This window comes from Scyliorhinus canicula, chromosome 9 (genome assembly GCF_902713615.1).
Source record: "Scyliorhinus canicula chromosome 9, sScyCan1.1, whole genome shotgun sequence".
Lineage (NCBI taxonomy): Eukaryota > Metazoa > Chordata > Chondrichthyes > Carcharhiniformes > Scyliorhinidae > Scyliorhinus > Scyliorhinus canicula.
In genome coordinates, this window is record NC_052154.1 from 13,368,643 (window position 1) to 13,386,468 (window position 17,826).

A 17,826-nucleotide genomic window follows, 5' to 3' on the forward strand; every position below is an offset into this window, starting at 1 on the left:
TCTATGTACATCATGAATAGCTGGGATCCCGAACCGATCCCTGTGCTCTCTATTGGGCAGTCCATCAGTGTTGAGGATGACTTGCTTCCACTGAGGGGAGGTGGGTTCAGCAGTGGCTGAAACATCCAAACCTGGATTCACAGATTCTGCCACAGGTTTGGCAGATGGCGCTGAATGAGGTGGGTGGGTGGGATGCTCTGGATTCCACGCTTCCACTGTTCATTCTTGGCTCCACCCTACGATGTGCAAGGTGATCGGCGGCTTCACGGATGCTTTTTCTCCAGCCTCTGCGTTCTAAGGAAAGCCATTCCCACGTGTCGGTGGGGATGTTGCATTTATTTAGGAAGGCTTTCGGAGTGTCCTGGTAGCGTTTCCTCTGCCCTCCTAGTGATCGCTTGCCATTGCTCGGAGTAGAGCATTTTTTGGTGGAGTCTTATGTTGGGCATGCGGGCAATGTGGCCCACCCATCGCAGCTGGTCGAGGAGAGGACGCTCACGTTGGTATGCCTATCCTGCCAGTGGATTTGCAGGATTTTGCAGAGGCAGCGTTGGTGATATCTCTCCAAGGATTTGAGGTGTCTGCTGCACATTGTCCATGTTTCTGGTGAATACTGGAGGGCGGGGATCACGGCTGCTCTGTAGACCATGCGCTTGGTGCTGGGTTTGAGGTCTCGGTCTTTGAAAACTCTGTTCCTCAGGTGTCCGAAGACTGCAGTGAGGCATTGGAATCAAGGCTGGAGTTTGTCCACAATGTCTGTTTGCACCAGGAGGAGGCTCCCGAGGTATGGGAAATGGTCCAAGTTGTTCAATGGCTCACCGTGGATCTTGATGGTTCGGGGGCAGTTTTGAGCGGCAGGAGTGAACTGGTAGAGAATCTTTGTTTTCCGGATGTTTAGTGTGAGGCCCATTCTCTCATATCCCTCGGTGAATGCGTCCACGATGGTTTGTAGCTTGCCCTCTCAATGTGCGCACATTCTGCCATTGTCTGCGTACTCCAGCTTAATGACAGAGGTTGGGTTGGTCTTGGTTTTGGCACGGAGGCGTTGGAGGTTGAACAATTTCCTGCTTGTTTGGTATGCTAGCTCCATTCCAGCGGGGAGCTTCAGAGTGATGCGGTGGAATGTTGCTGCGAGGAAGATGGAGAAGAGCATTGTTGCGATGACACAGCCCTGTTTGACCCCAGTCTGCACACGTACTGGGTGAGGATCCTCATTAGTGAGGATCGCGGCTTGCATGCCATTGTGGAGCAGGCAGAGAATGGTGACGAATTTCTGCGGGCAGCCGAATTTGAGGAGGATGCTCCGTAGTCCCTCACGGTTGTCAGAACCTCAGAGGTTGGGAGTTCCAGTTCCTGATGATCCTTGGGTCTCGCACCCATGCACATGTGCAGTTCGGTTACTTTAATGTTCTTCAGGCTGGGGCCCTGTGTGCCTGCGCAGAAAGGAAAAGAGTAAATGGTGCGAAGGGGCAGGTCGAATTACCTGAGACATCCTAATGAGTGTGTCCCAGGGACACAGCAGCGGGACAGGAAGCAGGTCCAAAACCGAGGGAGGAGGACTGGAAAGGTCCCAAAAAGAAATCCCAAGTAAGGGACAAAGCTAGGGAACAGATACAAGTTTTTAAAAACGGGCAGGAATAGACTCCAGATTAAGACAGAATGTGGGGGTACATTAGTCATATTAGAACCCTAAGATCTGAAAGTCAGCAAAGTGTGACTTTGTATGGCCAAAGGGAGGTGGTTCTGCTCGACATTCCTTCCGCTGTCCATCGAAAATCACATTCTGGAATATTAGTCCCAATCGATCTCCAAGCCTCTGTAATGCATGATCATACCATTAACTCATTTGTATAATTCATTATTTTGTGCCGAATGCATTGCTTTGTAAAGAGCCATTAATCGTACCTTTTACCATTTCTCCTTACCTTGACCTATTGCGTTTTGTTCATGCGTACTCTGCCTCTTCAGTGACTCTGCATATTACCTAGCTGATGCTTTGTTTGTAAGCTATTATCCCCTCTGAGACCATCCCCCTCCCCATTCTCTCCTTCCTAGCGGTTGCTAATGGGCCAGCATGTAGTGTAGCGTTTGCCCACATCCTCATACTGATACATGTCCACGAATACAAACCCATTCTCCCACAACCTCTTTGAACCAGGTGTTCCGATAATCTTATTTGCAAATTGAGTGTAATCATCCATGTAACCTGGCGTTGGTTAATTGCACCTGATCCTCGTCTCCGAAAAGAACCTTCTTATTCACTTGGTTGGGTGAAGGGCCACAACAAATTATCTTCCCCTCCACTCCAAGATCCCCCCACCCGGAGTAATGCCCCAAACCTGCAAGGGAGCACACAGCCGTCTGCACTTTCACTCTTTGCTGCGAACAGTGATTCCCCCACTATATTGCCCCTATCCACTGCATCCTTAGAGTCCCCATAATGCTTGTACATGGATGGCATCTTGTGAGAAGAAAATTTCAGTGAAATTGGTGGTTCACAATTGACAATGTTGCGTGGTTGTTGGGACCAGGATCTGATTGGTCATATCACTCTTTAGTGTGCGGAGTGTCTACCAGTCATATCCTCTCAATATCAGCCCCGAGTGTTAGTTAGATATTGTAAATTGATTTATCTTTCGGAGCTTGTGCATTCAGGTTTTTTTGCTCAAAACCCGTGGAACCTTGTGACTTTATTCTTGAACTTCAAACAAAATCTATATTAAACTAAACGTACTGGTTCCTAATTGGATCTCTCCCACGCCCACGAGTCAGGTCAAGGATCAGGGGTGGGATTCTCCCGTACCCGGCGGGGCGGGGGGTCCTGGCGGGATGGAGTGGCGTGAACCACTCCGGCGTCAGGCAGCCCCAAAAGGTGCGGAATCCTCCGCACCTTTAGGGGCTAGGCCTGCCCCGGAGTGGTTGGCACCCTGCCAATTGGCGTGGAAGGCCTTTGGCGCCACGCCAGCCGGGGCCGAAGGGACTCCGCCGGCTGGCGCGGGTCCGCTCATGCATGGGAGCATCAGCGGCTGCTGATGTCATCCCACGCTTGCGCGGGGGGGTGGTTCACCTACGTGTCGGCCATGGCGGAGGCTGAAATAGTCGGCGCGTAGGAAAAGAGTGCCCCTACGGCACAGGCCCGCCCGCAGATAGGTGGGCCCCGATCGCGGGCCAGGCCCCGGTGCCAGATCGCCCCACGCCCCCCCCCCCCCCCAGGACCCCGGAGGGACGCCCGCGCCACCAGATCCCGCTGGTATGGGATCTAGTGCAATTTACGCCAGTGGGACCGGCTTAGAACCAGCGTGACTTCGGGCCAGAGCGGGCCAGAGAATCGCCGGGGTGGGGGCCCGCCGACCGGCGCAGCGCGATTCCCGCCCCCGCCAAATCTCCGGTGCCAGTGAATTCGGCGGCTGGCGGGGGCGGGATTCATGCCTCAGAACACAAACTTTATGATAATAACTGCATGATGGCCATCAGACATGGCTCAGTCAGCATCACTCTTCTCTCCCATGAAGCACATAATCTAATGTTACAGACAGGCGGGGGGTTTAATTTAAATGGCCCTGATTCTCCCCTCACCACCCATCCGGAAACAGAAAGATGTTTTTGATTTTTTGTTCACCACTTTATATGTTGTCGTGCATTTTCCAAACCCCTCAGTGTTGGTGTGATAAAATTGTCTATTAATAACTTCACGGCAAACCCGATATAGAATGTACCAAAAAGCTTCATTTATTTGGACACTTTCAAATGTCAGAGGAGGGCTGCAACATGGCATCCATTTCATTCATACAGAAAAGGTGGAACACAGAACAGAAAGAGGTATAGACCAAGACCATGGACAAAATCAGATTTCCTGTTTCATACGAGTCTAGAGTCCAGAATGAAATCCAATGATGTAAACTTTCACAGAGTCGGCAGGTTGAAAACGGATGCTGGATAATCCACTTCTCCAGTCAGGATAACTTCCACGATGGGATAGGCAAATAGAGATGATTTAGACTTGTAGGTGCTAGTGTAGAAGTTCAGAAGACCCAGCAGAAACTATGTAGCTGGCGGGACAGACAATTAGAACCTGGACAAGAACATGGAAAATAAGAGCAGTCGTAAGTAATTTGGCCTTTCGAGCCTAATCCACCATTTAATATGATCATAGCTGATCCTCTATTTCCGCGCAACACTCCTGCTCTCTCCCTATATCCCTTTTGACCCTTAAAATCTAGAAATCTGTGTATTTCCTCTTTGAACATATTAAACAACTCGGTCTCCATAGCCTTCTGTGCTGTAGACTTCCAGAGGTTAGCCAACCTCTGAGTAAAAAGGTTTCTCCTCAGCTTCGTCCTAAATGGCCTACCCCCTACCCTAAGATTGTGACGTCTTGTTCCCCAACCCCCAAACCAGAGGAAACATTATCACTGCATCGAGTCTGTGCAGCTTTGAATGAATTTCATACGCCTCAACGTGAATATTATATATTTCTCCAAAGTTCTGGTTCAGCCTGCTCGATGGAAGATGACCGACGGACTTTTTCAGTTCCACAAGGCAATATTAAAGGTTCTATCAGCTTGCGGAAGTCAAGTGGCATCACGCCCGCTTCTCCACCTTGGTTTGATGAAAGGTATATATTCTTTGTCTGGATTCTTGAGATGGTTAATGCTTCAACTATTAATAAGTGCGACAGAGTTATCCGGCTATTTTGTTTTCACAGGCAGATTGTCTCTGTTGGTTTTAGAAATGTAAAGGACCTTTGTATAATTCCTTCGGGTTTGATCCACCTAACCTGCACATCTTTGGACTGTGGGAGGAAACCGGAGCACCCGGAGGAAACCCACGCACACACGGGGAGAACGTGCAGACTCCACACAGACAGTGACCCAAGCCGGGAATCGAACCTGGGACCCTGGAGCTGTGAAGCAATTGTGCTAACCACCATGCTGCAATGCTGCCCATAATAGAACTGTGAATAAAATTGTGTTAAACTGTGAACCTTGTTTTGTCCTTTGTTCATCTCGCAAATAAGGGCACCTTATACATTTGGATAAATAAACCGGTCGAACACATGAGAGGTTTTAAAGGTGCACCAAGGAGAAACTCTAGGTTTAGATGTTCCCATGCAGCTGCTGCCCTTGTCCTTCTAGATGGTAGTGGTCCTGGATTTAGAAAGTGCTGTCTAAGCAGCCTTTATGAGTTCCTGAAGTGCACCCTGTAGATGGTACACACTCCTGCTACTGTACGCTACTGTTGGAGGGAGTGAATGTTTGTGGAAGGGGTGCCAATCAAGTGGATTGCTTTGTCCTGGACGGTGTTGAGCTTCTTGAGTGTTGTTGGAGCTGCACTCATCCAGGCGAGTGGAGAATATTCCATGACACTTCAGACATGGGCCTTGTAGATTGTGGACCGGCTTTGGGAGGTTAGGAGGTGAGTTACTCACTGCAGATATTAACCAATATATAGACATATGTATTTCCCACTTCCTCTGTCTTTTAGCTTTGTCAAAGGGTCATCTGGACTCAAAGCGTTAGCTCTTTTCCCTCCCTACAGATGCTGCCAGACCTGCTGAGATTTTATGGTATTTTCTCTTTGGTTTCAGTTTCCAGCATCTGCAGTAAATTGCTTTTATATATTATATTGCTCTGATCCAGACACAGCTGTGAGGATTTTGGAACTGAGATACAATTGAAAATAATATAATTCGCAGGCCCATTTGATGACCTCTGCTACTTTATCCACGGACCTGCTGCTGCTCATGAACGCGGTGCTCAGTTTTTGGTCTGTTAAACAAAATTGAATGTTATTTCTACCCCTTGGCAGTGGAATTTGGACAGGCTCCAAAATCTTTAGAGCTTTTATCTTCTTCTCCAGAACAAAAAAAGCAAGAAAATGCTTTCTCTTAAAAATTTGGGTTATCCCAGCTTCCATTCTCAAACTGAAAGATCTCAGATAAAAATACAACCATTCTGACGGAGTATTTCCATGTGTCTCGCTCTTTCATACACTGAACGTGCATTTGGGGGATTTTCGGTTTATAAGTGTTGGTGTAAACATTTTTTCCACATTGCACACAGCAGTTTGCATCCCTGATTTCTCAACTATCCAAGGTGATGCGATTGAGATCAAGCGCACACAGGTAATAATCCTATTGTTCCCCTGCTGACCTATTCTGTGAATGACCTGCGAGTTAGGTGGCTGCTTCTGATTCTGCACAGATGAGTCAAGAACATTTAGACCACATTACTTTACAGAAGCATGTATGCACACACGTGTGCATACACATTCCCATAGACACGCATGCATATGTTAGTGGAATTTTACAGGCATCCTGGAGGTCCCGATATCAGGACCAAATGCGTGTTCATGGCGGTGGCTAATTAATAGGCCGCCTGGTCAACACGTCAATTACTTGGGCTGAATTTTTCCAACCCATTGGGGAGGGGCTGGGAGGCAGGGGTGAGGCGGCGGAATGTGGCGACTAGGGGCTTTTCACAGTACCTTCATTTGAAGCCTACTTGTGACAATAAGCGATTGTCATTTCATTTCATTTCAAATGGCATCAGGAGGGAAACGCAGGGACAGCATGGTGGCGCAGTGGGTTGGCACTACAGTCTCACGGTGCCGAGGTCCCAGGTTCGATCCCAGCTCTGGGTCACTGCGCGTGGAGTTTGCACATTCTCCCCGTGTTTGCGTGGGTTTCGCTCCCACAACCCAAAGATGTGCAGGTGAGGTGGATTGGCCACGCTAAATTGCCCCTTAATTGGAAAATTGGGCACTCTAAATTTTTTTTAAAAGGTGTGTTTGCATCATCAGGAGGTATTCCCAGAGGCAGGAATGACAGCTGTTCAGCTACCCATCACAATAGTGGGGATGGGAGCCAATTAATCCAGATAATTGGTTTATTGACACCCATTCCCCTGACCACTGGTCTTTTATGGAGTTGTCAGGATGACCCACTACCCCACCCTCATCGCGTGTATACACCGGTTGCACTGCAATGGCCCACCCAGCAGCTTTCTGGGAAGCGTCCTCCTTTTTCCAGATGTTCCCTGGCCCAAAGAGGGACAAATCTTGTGGTAACGGCTAACCCCACAGCTCTGACACTGCCCAAAAAGGGATCACCCCCCCCCCCCCCCACTCCTCCCCTCTGATCACCGGAGCTGCTGGTCCCGGCACATAAATTAATCTCTTACTGGCCCAATCTCGAGGCGCACTCTCTTCCTTACAGCCTGAGAAATGGCTATGAATCAGAACGTCTCCTGGCACCAGGATCATACAAGGTTCTGCCCCTCGGTGCGGATTCCGCAACTCCTCCCGTTTCCCAATCGGTCTCCAAAGAGCTAGTAACATTCAGCACAATATCTCATGGCCAAACCGTTAAACATAAAACTTACCCCACCAGTCAGAGGATGAAGTCATTCATGAGTCCCTCACTGTATGTCTTACTGGTGTAATAAATTCCATGTTTGACTGTAACACATTCTGTTTGCACCACTAACTGTGTAAAATATAGTATTTATTTTAGTCTGGGCTGTTGTAAATGTGCTGTACCTTTCTGTAAAAAAAGGCTTTCACGTCCCCCCAGAGGCATTTGCCTGTGAACTTGAAAACCCTGTCAGTGGGATTAAAGCTAGAAATTATAGCTCAGAGCCTGTCCCAGTAGCCGTATATTTCAAGAACTTACTGGAGGGATGCTGTAAATTTCTAACTTTGACTTTTTGCCAGTCCAAATATTGAAAATGAGCGTAACTACATATCACCAGAGCTGTCCTATCGCTCAGTGCTAGCAATAAAGACCAGACGACCCCACCCCGATTGTCTGCTGCTTCCTGAGTTGTCGCTTTCAAAATACATCTAAAGTGCCAGAGAATCTCAAAGATAGAACATTTATCCGGCATTCTGACAATCGATGATAATAATCTATTTTTCCTCAAAGCAACTGAAGAGATGTTGGGTACTGATGCAGAGTACCACTTTGGCATAAATCAGGCAATTCAAACTCAACGGAATATACCCCACACAAGTGGCGAGCATCTTTTTTTAAAATTCCCCTTCGCCTTTCTCCACTATATTTAACAATGCTGCCCTGGACCAATTCAGCCCTCAGTGAAAGCTGCCTTGTTCATTTTGCAGCACAATTCACCAGTCAGGGGGGGAAGGTTCACCGATCAGGAGCAGGATCGCAGGCCGTCCACTCAGAGACATCAAGATCAAAGATAGCACCTCAAATTTCTCGAGATAGCTCAGCGTTGAAGCCAGGGTCTTCCTGCTCTGATTAGAGTGCATATTTCCCCTTAGAACTGCACGTAGTAACTGAGCCGGCATGTGGTGCTTCAGATAAGCGTATGGGCTCTAAAGAGATCTTACAGAGGCATTACAATGTTCCACTTTCGATAGGAGATATGCACGTAAATGAGGAGCCTACGAGGTTTCACACAGGTAGAACGATGCAGATACGATGGACCAAGAGGCCTCTTTCTGCACCATTAGTATTCCATGATTCTATAAAATCTAAGGAGGGAGACCAAAAGAAGCGAGATAATAATAGAAAATACTGTAAATATTCAGCAGGTCAGGGAGCATGCCCAGGCAATGAACTATCATCAGAGAGTTCTAGTTTTATTTTTATTTAATATTTCCAATATCTGGAATATTTTATTTTTTCCTGAGGGGGACAAAGAGAGTTTGGACCAGGGTCTTGAACAAGATCACTAAGGTAGGTAAGTATTCCTTTAATTACCCTTGAGGATCAGGGAGTATATCCCTGGAACCATCCCTCAGGAGGTTAAAAAGTGTCACTTGTGCAGGTCACTTGGTATTTTCTTAACGCAATAGCGAGATACAGCGGATGCTGGAAGCTTGAAATTAAAAAACAGAAAATGCTGGGGAAACCTCCGCAGGTCCGAGGATAAGCAGAGTTAACGGGGAGGGTGCTCCGTCTCAGAGACTGAGTGCTGACGCCAGGACTGAATCATGTGAGTTCTACGGTCCTGATGCCAGTCCGGGAGCGATTCAGGACATCCTAATGGGCTAGCACCGTGGAACCAGTGCAATTCCAACGAATGCCGGCATGCGATTCACTGGGGTCGGGATCGGCACTCGGGAACCTGACAAGCATGAGCTGCATATAGGCACTCCCCTCCCCACACACCCGCAACCCAGCCAAGAAGATGGCACTGGTTGCGCTGGAGCAGCCCATCCCATTCTTTAGTTGGCTGGGGCCACAGGGTACCTGGGCAGGGGTGTTGGCCTGTGGAGGCACCGCTGAGACCCGTGGCGCTAGGTTCACTGTGGGCAGTCAGTGGCGGGCGCAGTTGCATGGCTGCTGTCCATCCCGACACCATGGCCCACTTCCTGGCCGCTCCCCCACTACTCCCCCCGGCCCTGGCAGAAGCCCTTGGCCAGTGGCACAACTGTCAGCACATTGCAGCTACATTGGACACTTTTTGTACCCCCCCCCCCCCCCCCCACCCCCACTCCCTCAGCAGCCACGGAACCTGTTCCCCGATTTTAAATACCACAAATAAACTTCGCTGTCGGTAATTCCTCCTGGTGCATCGCGGGGGACCTGGAAATTTCGAGGTCAGGACCGTTAATGATATGCCAATGGCTTTTACTGTACAATTTGCATGCCCATGCCGGCGTGCGCTGTGGAATGTATTCACGCCACCGTCAAGGCACTGGAGCATGGCACTCCGTCAGGTCTCGATTTTCGGTTCACCAACAATTCTCCACCCGATCGCATATCCCAATTCCAGGGTCCCTGGATGGAGAATCCTGCCCAATGTTTCAAGTCTGTGACCAGGTAGTCAAGGTCAGTGAATGCGTCTTCAAATGACCATCTGCCACCCACTGCTCCACCGACCTTTCACGCTGCTCAATGCGCCACACCTCCAGGCACACAGGACCCATTCCTCACATTCAGATACTCATCCTCACACATTTCCCAGTGCTGCTCACTCCCTCACACCCAACTCCTGCTGCTTCCACATACCCCCAGCCCATTCAGCTATGGCAGGCAGGTGCTCTTAATTGTACACCAGGGCTAGCCTTTACTCCAGTTCCTAAGTCCTACGTCACAAGGCTGCATCCCACTTGCTCTTTGTTCTTCGGTGAGTGACAAGCAAATTTGTTGAATGGACCAGCGTCGTCCAAATTTGGAAGTTGGGCGTCACATCAGCCTGTTGGTTTGTTTGACATTGCGATAGCGCCACTTCAGCTGCTCCCACAGCACACTGGGAATGCCCACACAAGCGCCCGTCTCAATATGTGACCATGCCAGATAGGGCTGGAGGTGGAGTATGCACCAGCAGATGGACATTTGGCTTCCGTACTGATAGCATCGTACAGCACTGAAGGAGGCCATTTTGCCCATCATGCCTCTGCTGTCTAGCTGTTTGGTGGCGCTATCAATAAAGTTGCTGTCCCTTGCCCCTTCCCTGTGGCCTGTAATTTTTTTCACTCGGTTTTCTTTTGAATGCTTCCACTCCTCTTTCAGAAAGTGCATTTCAGATCACAACAACCCACGGTGTAAATGAAAGAGTTCTCTCAAGTAGTCTCTGTTTCTCTTGCCTATCTATGTCCTCTGATTACTAGTCCTATCACTCGTAGCTGTTTCTCATTATTTTATATATCAAAACTCTTCAAGATTTTTGAACACTTCCATCAAATCTCCCTTTAACCTGCTGTGCTCGAAGGAGAAGGACCCCATCTTCTCCAGAATCTCCACATAACTAAGCATCTCTCATCCCTGACACCATTCTACAAAGTATCTGTTGTGTCCATTCGAAGGCCCTAACATGCTTCCTCATGTGCGATGCCCAGACTTGAACCCTTCAACCAAGGCCAAACCAGTTTGTTAATGTTTTAGTGTAAGTTCTTTCCTTCATCAATAAAGCCAAGGATCCTGTCTGCTTTTGTGACAACCTTCTCCACTTGGCCTGCCACCTTCAATGATTTTTGTCTGTGCCCGATCTCTCTGTTCCTGCATCCTCTAACATTTTACCATTCGTCCATGAATAATATATAAAAGCAAAAACTGCAGATTTTGGAAATCTGAAATCAAAACCAGAAAATGCTGGATAAACAAAGCGCGTCTGGCAGCATCTGTGGAGAAAAACAGAGTTCACATTTTGAGTCCATATGACCCTTCGGAATGTAATGGAATTTTTAATAGGAGAGGTAGGTGGACGAGGTGGGGAAGAATAGAAGAACACGGATAGGTCGGCGCAAAGGAGACACTGGCAACGATGTCATGGGCATAAGACAAAGGGGAGTATGGTGCTGCATGGTAGCATAGTGGTTAGCACTGTTGCTTCACAGTGCCAGGTTCGATTCCCAGCTTGTGTCACTGTGCGGAGTCTGCACGTTCTCCCCGTGTCTGCGTGGGTTTCCTCCGGGTGCTCCGGTTTCCTCCCACAAGTCCCACTTGTTAGGTGAATTGGACATTCTGAATTCTCCCTCAGTGTCCCCAAAAAGGCGCCGGAGTGTGGCGACTAGGGGATTTTCAGGGTAACTTCATTGCAGTGTTAACTTGTGACAATAATAAAGATTATTATTAAAGGTGCTATTAAGGGATGACGAGTGCTAAGAGAGGCAAAAGGTAAAATAACAGAATCTGTTAATGGGAGCAAAAGTGAACAAGGGACAGGCGGCCATGTGGGGGAGGGGAGAGATTATGCTGGGGCAGTTCAAGGGAACTGGAAAACAACGAACAACAAACTACAAAAGCGGGGGTCAAGATGGAAGGGAAAGTTCACAGACTTAAGCTATTGAACTCGATATTGAGTTCATTACCATTTTGTTCAAATTGCTTCTGCTCATTATTTCCATCAAAATTCACCACTTCACATTTTCTTGCTTTTCAATCTCGTCTGCCTCTGTGCATTGTTGACTACATACCCGAGTTTCGAGTTACATGTTAACTTTGAAATGATGCCCTGTCCACTCAAGTCCAGGTCATTAATGTGTGTGAAGAGTAGCAGTGGCTCTCACAGTGTCCTCCAGGGAGCATCAGTGCACACCCAGCAATCACCGTTCACCACTCCTCTGTTTCTGTCAGATAGCCAATTTCATACCTTATGCTCCCAATGTCCCTTGAATCCTATGTGCTGCTAAGTAGCATGCAGCAGTCCCCCAAAAAATGAAATTTAAAGGAGCAAATGATGAAAATCCACAAGTATTGAAACATCTGTAATAGAAGCATTTTTGTGGGATTATTTAATCAGGAACAGATTACCAGGATATTACTCTTTCTCTTTCAGATGGCCCCTCCCCCATGTGTTTCCAACATTTCTTTATGTTTAAGTCAGAATTTAAGCTTTTCCCTTTTTATTTCATTCCCAGCAAAAGAAGATTTTAAACTGAGACACCTCTGGTGGAATCCAACTGGTGGCAGGTAAAGGAGGGGCCGATCTGCAGGTATCAGGCTGTGCCAGGTGATGCATTCACTTGACCTTTATAAGTGATCCAGATCACGGCTGGAGTCAAGTGTTGAAGCAGGCTGGGACTCTGCACATTCCCAATTAATTGAGCTAAGCATGGCAGTTTCAGCTGGCTGCTGGGTCCTGTTTTCAGACTCGAATCCCCTTTTTGAAAATGAGCGTACAACTTTGAGAATGGACATTGACCACACGACCAGCTGCAATGTGGTTGACTCTTAACTGCCCCCTGAAATGGCCGATCCGCCGCTCAGTTCAAGGGCAATGGTGGGCGTCAAAAATTGTTAGTGATGTCCAGTCCCCAAGAAAGCATGAAGAAAAAAAGTGAACTCATTCCAGCGAGTCTCCGAAAAGTGTCTATCAGTTTGAATAAATCTGAAAAATACTATTGGATTCAGGAAATACATACACACATTTATCGTGTGCCATCATCTGACAATGGGATACCTCAAGTCACTTCATAATTAATTATGTTTGTGCGATACAGCGCAATCAGATGAGTGACCAGTTAACTAAATTTCTGGAGATTTTGGTTCAGGGAGGAATGCTGAACTTGACAATTCCATTCCCCACTTCAAAGAACTTTCATGTGATCTTTCGCATCTTCCTGAACGTTGGCTTATTATCTTATTTGAAGGACGCCACCTTCGGCTGAGAACTGCATTAAGGATGGTGAACCAACTGGAAGCTTCGTCGTGGGCAGCTTACCCCCACAACTTTATGCCCCAGAACTAATAGAGCTTTCAAATGAATCAAAATGATCAGGTGTATTAGGAATACAGAACCTAACTTGAGAGGGCTGAAGACAATAATGTCTGAACTTCTGCAGAGTTGGCCTGGGTTGGGTGGAAGGATGGGTCTGTGTGCCCGCAGGTAGTTGTTGGTCACCGGGTTTCAGGTGGTCAGTGTAAGCGTGGAAGTCAGGTGCTCAATGGAGAGGGGGAGTCAGCTAACAGGGGTCAGGTGGTCAGGGGGTGGGTGTCAGGTGATCAGTGGGGAAGAATCGGTCGGAGGAGGTTCAGTCTTGGGGGGGCAGGAGCTGGTCATGGGGTGATGAGTGGGGGGTGGTAGTCAGGTGGTCAGTGAGGGGTGTGTCGGGTGGTCAGGGGTTGGTTTTTATTGGGAGGAGTCGGACGGGGACGAACAGTTGGGGGGGTTGGGTAGTCAAACCGTGGCGTGTGGGGGGGCGGAGGAGGAGATGGGGCAAAGGGAGTTTAGGCAGTCTGTGCAGGGGAAGGGTGAATGGTCAGTCTTGGGGTTAGGTGGTCAGTCATGGTATCGGTGGTCAGTCAGGGAGTTGACTTTACGGCCCAATTTCTAACTCAAATGTTGAGTAAGGAAGAGGGCATTGACCTTAATAAAGGGGAAAACAATATCCCCTCTGCACTCCGAGACAAGAGATAGGAATATCATTATCTCAGTCTCAGTTCAGTCTCTGCAATGCAAAGGGAACAGAGATAAATCTATCATAAATTACGTAGAAAAATGATGAAATAGTTCATCATTTCCACTGGATTATGATGAATGTTGGAATTCAGATGTGATGCATTATAGGTATTTGGCACAGTAAAGGTTAATGGCTTGGGTTAGAGTGTGTTTGACTGCTGCAGTCATGTGTTAAAAGAATTCTAGCCTGAAAAACAACTAACATTTTGGAAGCCAGGGGTGCAATTAAAGCATCATTAAAAGATTTGGACGAATGGAACTTTGTTTTGATTAAGGGGATTCTCTGTGGAGTAATTAGATTTTAGCTTGGTAAAGTGATGCCGTTACTGGGTGGATCTAAGGTATCAGGCATTTTGTCGCAAAAGCAGGTCAGTGCAGTTTTGGATGAAGCTGTGACCACAAGTCAAGGAGTTTTACTCTCTGCAGTTCAGTTGAAAGAGATTAACAGTCTTTAAAGCAATGCAGACTTGTCTGAGAACAAGAGGGAGTGATACAGGCTGAGAATCAGCTTCTGAAGACATGCAGCCAAATTTTCTGCATGGGTCTGACATGAGTCAGATCTTGTCTTTAAAGCAAGAGAGTTATCTTTCTGGAAGAACAATTCTATAAAACAAATATTGCTACGTGCCATTGATAGTTACAGTGGATTCAGAGCTGTGGTGGTTTATTTAACTTGTTGTTTAAGTGGGAATAAATATAGCAATTAAAGGTATTATATTCACTTTATTGAGTAGTATTGTTTGAGGGATAATTGTAAGTTATTTTCTACTATTATGTTAAAGATTTTAATACTGTGTTGGTAATAAAGTTTGTTTTAGTAGACCACCACTGGAAGGAAGTAGCCTTTCCTCACAGTATTTTAAATTTAAAATAAAATATTGGGGTTTCTCTCCAGTATCCTAGTCACTGTTGAAGCCTGGTCTGGGATCGTAATAGTATTTAATTGTATTTTAACTTTGCACTGCTAACTACTGACACTTATTTACATATATTTGGTTTAAAGATCAATCATGTAATCTATGAAATAGTAACAAATAATTTGGCAAAATAAAGATTCACATGAATCAAATTTTCTGGGTAATTAAAGCTGCACCAATTTTAGTGATCGCACTTTGAGAGGTCCAGGGACATTCAGCATGGGGCTGGATTTTACAACCCCTGCTAGGCATATTTTCAGTGGGGGGTGCACATAACAAATAAAGGGTGGTAAGCCGACCATCTTCTCTCTCTCCCGCGGGCTGCACCTCATAATACGGTGCGTACGGAGGCGCCCAAATCGACAGCCCGCCTGTCAAATGTAAAAAAAATAATTGAGTCAATTAAGCTTATTTACAAACCACTTGACCCCCAATATTATGCGGCCCATACCATAACACGGTCAGCTGTTCGTTCAAGAATGTCTTTAAAAGGGGGTCCAATTTCAGAGGGCAGGAAAGGGATGCATTTTGTTCGTGGAGGCCAATCTCGCCACACTCTGACTTACCTGAGTCCTGGATCCACTGGAGCAAAGCCTGCTTGCAGTACCAGCTGCGCCCACCACTGAGCTCAGGTGCTAACAGACTGCAAGAGCAGTCAGCCAATCAGATTGGCCAGCAGCTCCTAAGGGTGGGACTTCCTCCCAGTGAGAGATGAAAGACCCACACTTTCCTTGCTGAACCCACCCCACGCCATGGTATCGCTCCGGGGCAGACCTTACAGTGAGTTTCCAAAAGTCTTTTTTTGTCAGGGGAGTGAGTGGGGTGCATCCCCATCTCCTCCACCACTGTAAAATCCAGTCTGTGGCTACATTAACATCTTATTTTCCCCACCGGCCTCCTCTACGTCCATCTCCACACCCTCCCCTAACTTCCTTCACCTCTCTTTTCCTCCCTTGGCCCTCAATTCTTTCCTTTTCTCTCTCCATCTCTCCTCCCTTCACCCCACCAGCTCTTTCCTCCTCTCCTGAAAGAATTGCCTCCTCCCTGGGATTCAGTCCCATTGTCATGGCTGTACAATGTTGGCCATTATTCACATCTTGACAGTAAGTGTGGGTAAGCTATTCCAGCGTGGGAAATATTACAGCTGAAGCTCATTCTACCTTCACGGAATGCTGAACATAACGCTTATTTTTCTCCTTCTTACGTCAATTTTAGCTTTCACATTAACTGTTGAGATCTGCGAACATGGCAGACTGACAAGTGGACCTTGGACTTTCCAGGCCTGTGCTTCTTACCTGCAAATTTTGTAAACCCATTGGGCAGTTTGCTTTGGGATTTAAAGGGAGAATGATATATTTGTAATATTCAATATTAATTGAAAACCGCTGGTGTCATGTAACACATTACACCAGAAATAGTTAGGGAAAGATTTCATTCACAATCAACCTTCTGTGTTGCATCACAAGGTCTTAATGTTGACCAACAAAATCCAGGCAGTGGGAAGAAACACTGGCCAAAATCCTCCGACCCAACTTGCCGGCAGGATCGTCCAATCCCGCAGAAGTCGATGGGCTTCTGGCTGGCCTGCTGAATTTTCCAGCCATCCGCGATGCAGAAAAAGTTGGTCCCTTGTGGTAGTCAGATCCATTTCCAGCGTGAAAAAGGCAAATGGTCACTTTTAGACCCTGGCTATGATTTTTTTTCTGGACGTCTCTCATTGGCTCTTTATTTTGCAGCATGGCCTCCTAAGACTCCTCAAGAGGTAAAGTGTCGCACCTGGCTAATGGGAGACAGCAGCAGGTAGGATATCTGCCAGTTTGTACTGGCCATGCGTGGGCTGAGATCTCAGCCGAGCCAAACAGGCCAGCAATGCAACTGGCCTCGATTGTGGGCCTGTATTGGCTCTCTCTCAATTATCCAATTGTCACAGCTGGAATACAAAAGTTATGAAAAGTCCATGAAGGAGCGCCCGATCATTTGGACACATTGGCAATGCTCAGTTTTTCCCCTACTGCTTCAATTTGACTTTGCAAGCAAGGGAAATTCGGAATGCTCGCAGCTGCACCCAATCACAGATTGGCCTTCATCTAAAGCACCTCTGCAGTATTCACCCGGAAATAATAACCCAGCCAATTCAAGGACAGCCCTTGAGCAGGCAGCCTGAGAAACGTAAAAGAAGGCAAGAGAACCTTAACTTTGACGTATAAAATATCAAAAAGTTTGTATCCTTTTTCCCCTCTGCACATGAGTCCATGAAATATTTCAATATTTCTCCTCGGTTAAAATATCCACCGACTGCAAAAACTCTATAAGCTAATTTGCGGCGCAAAATCATTAATTGATTGGGAGACTTCATGCCAAAAGCCAGACACAGACTCAAATTTGCTCAGTGGATTTAATTCATCTAACAGCACGTTACTGCGGGAGAGAGAAAAAAAATATCAAGGCTGTCAAATTATCAACGGGGGCTTAAATTATTTAAATACTGTAAATTCTCCCGGAGAAACGAAACTCCCAAGTCCATAATTAATTCTTGCTTCTCACCCCCCTCCTCCCCAAGCACCTCATCAGTAACATTGTCATTTACCACTGCCAGATTCCTGCAACATATTAAAGGCGAAGGAAGTGGCATTTTATAATGTGTGCTCTGAAAATTAATTACATTTCATTCCCCTTCAAACATATTAGAAGATTTACAGTAAAATAAAACTTTTATTATTTGTTTTCTCTGCACGGAATATTTCAGCTCTAATTAATAATTTGTGTTTGTTCTATCTTTGGGCTTGCTCTATTATCCCGTGGCTCATAAATAACGACATCATAAACATTTACAGCATTTTTCAAATTGCTTACAATTTTTTTCCACTCAAACCAGTTGTCGTTGTTCCAACAGATGTTAGATGCACATTGCTACAATATCACTTGTGTTTCTTCGCAACTCCTTGGAAAAAAATCTGTTGGATTCCCTATCGCCATTAATATCATCCGCCCTCTTCCCACTGTTGTTTTTAGTCATAATTTCCCCTTCATGAAACCAT

At 46.7% G+C, this 17,826-nt stretch overlaps 1 long non-coding RNA gene across 2 annotated transcripts in view; it reads right to left on the reverse strand.

Moving 5' to 3' along the window:
• Positions 1 to 3,703: 3,703 nt before the first annotated feature.
• Positions 3,704 to 17,826, reverse strand: part of LOC119971098 — a 338,749-nt gene continuing 324,626 nt past the window's right edge. For both annotated transcript variants that reach the window (XR_005461735.1, XR_005461736.1), the window contains exon 2: positions 3,704 to 4,069. This is a non-coding gene — a long non-coding RNA (uncharacterized LOC119971098). The remainder of the gene's footprint in view (positions 4,070 to 17,826) is intronic.